Source organism: Orycteropus afer, unplaced genomic scaffold (assembly GCF_000298275.1).
Source record: "Orycteropus afer afer isolate SDZICR_OR568_19922 unplaced genomic scaffold, OryAfe1.0 scaffold00071, whole genome shotgun sequence".
NCBI lineage: Eukaryota > Metazoa > Chordata > Mammalia > Tubulidentata > Orycteropodidae > Orycteropus > Orycteropus afer.
In genome coordinates, this window is record NW_006921658.1 from 5,995,599 (window position 1) to 6,003,210 (window position 7,612).

General features: G+C 39.1%; 1 pseudogene; it reads right to left on the minus strand.

Moving 5' to 3' along the window:
- Positions 1-1,083: 1,083 nt before the first annotated feature.
- On the minus strand, positions 1,084-7,329 carry LOC103196937 (annotated as a pseudogene).
- Positions 7,330-7,612: the final 283 nt, after the last annotated feature.

Genomic DNA, 7,612 nt, shown 5'->3' on the forward strand with positions numbered 1-7,612 from the left:
CATTTTGTGAAGCTCTCTTGTTTTTTTCTTAAGTAAAGCCAACCAGCAGGAGTCCCTAAGAGGTGCAAATGGGTAAGGCAGCTCTGTCAAAAGTTGGAGGGTTGAGTCCACCCAGAGGCGCATCTGGCAATCTACTTCCAAAATATCAACTATTGAAAATATCAGCCGTTGAAAATGCCGTGGGACACAGTTTTACTCTGACACACATGGGGAAGACAGGCATCTGAGGGGACTTCACAGCAACTGGTTTTAAAACTGAACAGCAGCTTTTGCCTTTACCATTATCCATAAAGTCAGATTAAATTAAAGTCAATTCACAGCTCTGATTTCAATGATTGGATCAAAGTCTAAATACAGATGTGAAAATGATTACACCTATTACATATGAGATCTATGAATGATCACACAAAGCAAAGGTTCCATCTGTCTCTGTGACTTAAGCTGTGTCATCTTCTGTATAAGCCGTTCTTTGTTTACAACTATAATTCCTGGTTTTGAAGCATATTGCTATACACACACTTCCTAAATTAATCCACGTATTGGTCCTTTATCCTTCCAAATACATGGCAATGGAGGATTCAGACTATTAGTGGTGCTCAATAACAATTTATTATCATTAATTAGCTGAATGCCGCAAGAAAACCTGATGAAAAGTGAAAAAGAAGTTGGTTTAAGAAAACATATGATTAGGCCTTCCTGCTGACATCCTCGTTTTGATTAGAGAACTTGGTATTTGGACTCACTGAGAAACTCCATTCTCATAGTTACACTGTCTTTTACCCATACTGTTCTCTATATGAAAGAGAAGGGCTGTTAGAAGGAATTATTATGAAATTAGAATCACAGTAGAATTCCCTATATTGTGTCCATTTGAAACCATGTGACTTAATCTTTAAATCATCTTCCTGGGGGTTTTTCTCCTTCCTTCATTGTTTAGGCAGTAACTTCTCTCCAGACCTTTTAGTTAGTCATCTCAGACTTACTGAGGAAAGTGAGGGCTGTTAAGAGCTGTTCTGGTGTTCTGGGATTTGTATTTAGAAGGTTCCCTTTCACTATTTGATAGCCTCAGAGTTGAAACGGCTGTTACACAGCACTCATCACCGACAGTGTCAGAAGTTGTATCAGCATCTTCAAAAAGAAAGTCAGTATATTTTCAGTTAAAAATAGCCATATTCTCAGCTCACCTATGTTCCCTGTACAACTTTTTAAAGTTGAAGTGAAAACATCATTTGAACTCGCATTTGACATGCTAAATAATTCCTATCAGGTGTGAAGCACCATTGTTTTATTTCAAGAAGACAGCATTCTCCAAGTTGTGGTCAAAGCCTTAAGGTTTGGTTTGGCTAGCATCCCAAAATATTATTCTAACCTCCAACAGATCTTTCACCAGGAGACTATGCGTCAAGCCATGATTACATTAGTACAGTGGCTATTTGGTTTGGTTAAAAATTATAGCATTCCCAATTATGCTATAAAGGGCAACATAAAGAAAAATGCCAACACTTAGAACAATTATAGTTAATGTAGGGATAGTTTTCTAGCACAATTGTTATGTGATGCTCAGACCTCTTCTAAATCTAATAGTGTCAAGGAGGAGTAGGGAGAGTATAGATACTGATTTGTTCTTTAGGCTATAAAAATTATATATAGGACCTCTGAGAATTGACTTGATTTTTCAAAGATTTGAAATATAAAGAAAGAAGTGATGATGGTCTATTGTTTATAGAAGCAAACTTCCAACACTGACTGACTGTTTGACGGGTAGAGCAAAGTATGGTTTTAATTCTGCCTTGGATCAAATCCTGAATAAAGTGACATAGCTCAGGCTGTACTGCTAACACATATTATTCCCCTCAGTCTACTCAGACTGGAATGGTGCAGGCTTTGACTCCAGATCTAAAATAATTATCTAGATGAAATCTAGATTTCTAGGTGAAATCTCAAACATTTCATATAAATTAAATCTAATCTTGGTTTGCTAGAAAGAAATCATCAATATTATCTGTTTTCTAATTTTTCTTTCCCAATGTCTTGACTCTGCACATCTCATTTCAAAGAAAAGCACACCATGACTCTACAATTTTGCACACTGAACCTATCTGAGCTGTCCCCCTGACATCACTTGTATCTTCTATTGATGCAAAATGAATTTTATCTCCTTAGGAAACAATAGATTGATTAATAAGAAATACAATGTTATTTAGAAACTGTTTATAAATTATACTTGTATAATTATATAATTATCAGACCTTAGCAAACAAATCATGCTTTCATCATCACCCATGAGTTTAAGAGGGAGCATTTCAAGTGGATTTGGTTCAAGTTGTTAATGAGAGCTGAGGCAGAGGCTTAGTTTACTGGATTTTCACTTCTTGAGCCATACAACCATGTACTGAATAAATCAAGTGTAAACAGCTTCATGTTAGCATCTAATGATCAACTCCATAAAGCAACAATATATTTAGTACAATCCAAAGGCTTCAGCATCATAGCTAGGGCCCCAGAATAGAAGGAGACTTCTAGTCAGCTTTGAAGGGCATCCGTGTAAGAAGGATTCAGTTCACAAAGAAGGCATATTAGAAGACAGAATAAAAACAAACAAACAAACAAAGTCACTGCCATCAAATCAATTCTACTCATAGCGACCCCTCCTTGGGTTTCTGAGGAAGTATCTCTATGGAAGTAGATTACCCAATCTTCCTTTTGAGGAGTGGCTTTTGGATTTGAACTGCCAGCCTTCTGGTTAGCAGTCAAATGCCTTAGGCACTATGCCAGCAATATCTGGTCATATTTCTGAGCCAGACTTATTAAAACCGTACCAGCTTCTCAATGCTATCTTTCCATAGAGGAGTAGTCTATGGTATTGCCTGCCATTCCTACAGAGGTTTACTAAGGTTTAAAAATTTTAGGGTTAGGGGGCAGGAATCTTATGCAAATAGGCAGTTTCTGATCTCCTGTCATTTATAATTCAAGAAGCCTAAGAGAAAACGTCAAGGAACTCAGGTAGCATAGTGCCTAAAGCACTTGACTGCTAACCAGAAGGCTGGAAGTTCAAATCCACCAGCCACTCCTTGGAAGGAAGGTTGGGCAATCTACTTTTGTAGTGATATCGCCTCGGAAACCCAAGGAGGGGTCACTATGAGTCAGGTCTGACTCGACAGCACATAACAACAACAACAACAAGCAAAAACTTCAGAACTACTCTAAGCCACCAAACAAAGAGGAGAAATGAGACACCTTGCCAATCAATCCCAGCACAAGTGAAGTGAAGTCAAGCAGTGTAACCTACTCAAGTTCTTTCTCAAAGTATGCCAAAATGAGAATAATACATGATCATTGTTTAAGAACAATAATAGGTGAAGAAGGAAAAAGGAAGCCTTTGCACATCACTGACTCTTTATCAAACATTAGATGTCACAATCACTCTGAAGCATACTTGGTAAAGATAAATGAAGTCAAGCAATCGGACTTGTAATGAACTCCATACTGAGCACATGATAAAACCAACCAACCCTTTGCCGTTGAGTTGATTCCAACTCATACTAAACCTATAGGACCAAGTAGAACTGCCCTGTAGGGTTTCCAAGGCTATAATCTTTATGGAAACAGATTACCCCATCTTTCTTCCCTAGGGAGCAGCTGGTAGGTTCAAACCACTGACCTTTCAATTAGCAGCTGAGCACTTTAACCACCAGGGCTTCTGGCACATAGTAAATACCCAATAAATGTTGGCTACTATGTCTTATCAATAAGAAAATAGATTGAGCATATTAGTAGAAAGCATAGATTTCAAACAAAGAGAAGAGATACACATTTTTCAGCCCATATAAGATTAAAGTATAGCATAACTGTACCGAATTGAGAACCTCCTGGAGCTATATAGAATCCTGGAAATACCTTTACAGAGACTTGTTGGAATTTTATAACAAAGGATTAAAACAATTTGTTTATTTTTTAAAAGACTACCCTATGGGGACCTAGAGTGAGATTTGAGGCTAACAGGCTTGGGCTGATCCTCCCCGAATTTGGGGGTTGTTTAATGTAAGTCATCTTGGATTTTAAGCTGGCTATTCCGGACTATTCCCTTAACTAAAACAAGTCGGCCCCCTACCTTTGCTGAGAGATCTCAGAATCCCCAAAGTCTGGCAGTCTCCACTAAGCCAGCTGCTGTTTGCAGGATTCTGATGATCTGGGACTTCCCAGGTGTCAGAAGCAAACAATAGATCACAGCTGGCATTAATTGGCAGCACCCTGGTTGGCAGTCTCAGCAGAGAGAGACCAAACACTGAACAGGCCACAGAGAGAGGACTTCCCTCACTCAGCTAATATTAATTGAAATGTCTTCATGGAATGCTGTTTTGCACATTGCAATGAAAACAGTTTGTTTTTAGGATTTAAACATCCCTCTGCTGTGTTTGCAATCTGAACACTACAGCATGTGTTAAAACATAAGATCCAGGGAAGCGAACTGACTATAAACAGAGTAGTTTAGGAGCTGGGGGTGGGGAAGCCAGGTCTTTCTTTTGCAATTTTCAAGCTCAGTGAAGTGCACAGGAGTGGTAACACAACATAAGCAAGGGGATGGGCGGGAGGGAAGACATTTAAACTTCAGAGGATTTTTCACTGTATGTGTTGTTGCTACAAGCCCTGGAAAAGAAAAAATGATGTAAATCCATGACTTTTCCCCTGATATTGACCTCTTAAAATCTTAGACCATTATGCTAAAAATTTTCCTGGCTATCTAAGCCAATAGTCCCAACCCATCTAGTTAAAAACGACCAAGGAATGCGATTCACAGTCAGTGATATAGATTAGTATGTTAATGTTGTTCTAAGGGTAGCATTGTTAAATAAGCCTGAGATATCCCTGGAATCAAACTGAGCACACTATGCCAACCCATGTGTATCATTTAGGATTATACATGGACTGTTAAGAATACAGAACAATTGCTTCACATTTCTCTCTGCTGGTGTCATCTCCCTTTCGTATCTGGGAACAACACCCCTATCTTCTCCTCAGCTACTGACATTTGTCATAAATTCCAATTGACCTTTTGCCAGAAGAGCTTGAGGATGGTTTTCTTTTTATCTTTTCACAGTCTTCAGCATGTAATGATTCATTCTGGAAGTATTTGGGGCCCAACACTGTGCCAGATATTAAAGGAGATGAACAAGAAGCAGGAAAATGTGTGCCTACTTGGGGAATCAAAGCACATTTTCATGACACAACTAGACAACCTGGAAGACAATAATAACTGACTGATATAAATTGAATATATCAGGGCCAGAGAGGAAAAAATAAGACAGAGACATTTATGCCTTTAGATCAGTCAAGAAAGATTCATACAAAACATAAATGTGTGTTTTGAAGAAAATACAGTATTTGAGTAGTAAGTATTTCAATTAAAAAAAAAAAAGAAGGAAAAATATCTTATAAATAAGAACAGAAGAGGAAAATTAAGAAAACATAAGAGGAAAACTGCCGATCAGAATACAGGATATTTTCAGCTCTTCTATAATAGAAGGCATGAAGCTGCAGTGAGATTGGTTCACACTCCCAATATTAGAGTATTCCAGATTTTACACATAGAAACATTGACACAAAACAGCTAAGCAATTCGCCCAAGGTTACGAATCCAGCCAGTGTTGATAAGGCTCAACAATACAACTCAACAAAGAAAATAAAAGCTAAATTTGAAATAATATTCACTCAGGCCTAAGTCCCATTGGAAGTGTTTGATGTGCAGGAATACTTCTTCAGTTGTTCTTTTGGCACCTTTAAGTTATATTCTTTACAAGGGGCAAACATCTCTTTAGTACACATTACCTAACCATGTGGAATCCCTGGGTGGCAAAAATAGTTAAGTGACTGACTACTGGTCGAAAGGTTGGTGGTTCAAACCTACCCAGAGGTGCCTGAGAATTGAGTCCTGGTGATCTGTCTCTGAAGAGTTCACAGCCACTGAAAACCCTATGGAATTGTTCTACTCTGTACACATGGGGTCGCCATAGTAACTAACAATAACAAGCATGCAGACTAGACTCCATAGTAACTAACAATAACAAGCCATGCATGTACCTTTCCTTTTCTCCTCTCTCCTATTTTTCCTCCCACTTCCCTCTTCCCACTCACATGGAAGGGATGAAGTAGAGAACAAATTCGGAACTTTTTGTCTCTATCTCAAATGAACCCTACCTGTAATGTATCACATAAACATAAGGTTGCTAATATCTTGGATTCAGTTTCTGCAACTATATTACCTAACAGCTAGTGTGCTATGTGGGACAAATTTCATATAACTAAAAATATTTTGCTAAATTTCAATGCACAGACTCTCATACAAAGTATGAACAATTTACCTTCAAAATATAAGCAAGTGCCTTTGTTACCCTATTCCTAACTTGATGTGGGAATGCAATTCATATCTTTGATTGAAACCAAAAAGCAAACCCAGTACCATTAAGTTGATTCTGACTTGTAGTGACCTTCATTGGGTTTCCAAGGCTGTAAATCTTTTAGCATCAAAGGTGGAAGAGTAGGTGTCATTGTTAAAGTCACAGAAGACAACCTCATCTTCAGTGTAGCCCAGGATGCCTTTCACAGAACCCTGTGATGCCTACATCACCATATTCTTGATGTCATCATATTTGGTGGCTTTCTCCAGGTAGCAGGTCAGATCCACCACTGACACATTGGGGGTGGAGACACAGAAGGCCATGCTAGTGAGCTTTTCACTTGGCTCAGGGATGACTTTGCCCACAGACTTGGCAGTGCCAGTAGATGCAGGGTTGATGTTCTGGGAAGCCTCATGGTTTCCCAGAGGGGTTACACACCATCTTCTGAGTCGCAGTGATACCATGATCCCTCCATGATGCCAAAGTTGTCATGGATGATCTTGGCCACGGAGGCCAAGCAATGTGTGGTGCAGGAGGCATTGCTGACAATCATGATGGAATTGTCATACATCTTATGGTTCACACCCATCATTTGTTGTCATGGGGACATAGGCAGAAGGGGCAGAGATGATTACCCTTTTGGTGCCACTCTTCAACATACTCAGCACCAATATCACCCCACTTGATGTTGGTGGGATCTTGTTCCTGAAAGATAGAAATGGCCTTCCCATTGATGACAAGCTTCCTAATCCCAGGCTTGAAGGTACCATTGAACTTGTCATGGGTAGAATAATATTGAAACATGCAGGCCATATAGTTGAGGTCAAGGAAGGGGCCATTGATGGCAAACAACCTCCACTTTGCCAGAGTCAAAAGTAGCCCTGGTGACCAGGCACCCAATACAGCCAAATTCATTTACTCTGACCACCACCATCATGTTTCAGGGAAGTGGCTGGGACTGCACAAGAAGACATGGCTGTCTTTTGAACAGGGACAAGCAGAGAGCCAAGAGTGAGGGAATTTAAGATGCATTTATTGCTATAGTTTCTAACACTTAAAACTACAAGTTATACAAACACACAAAGAGTAGGTGTTTAAAGTTAGGAGTGTTAACACAAAATGTACTAATAAATTTAATGCAATGTCCGGGGAATAATGCAATGTCTTACTCTATTTTATTCTCTATATCACAGTGGAGATATCTACAGGTAGTAGGA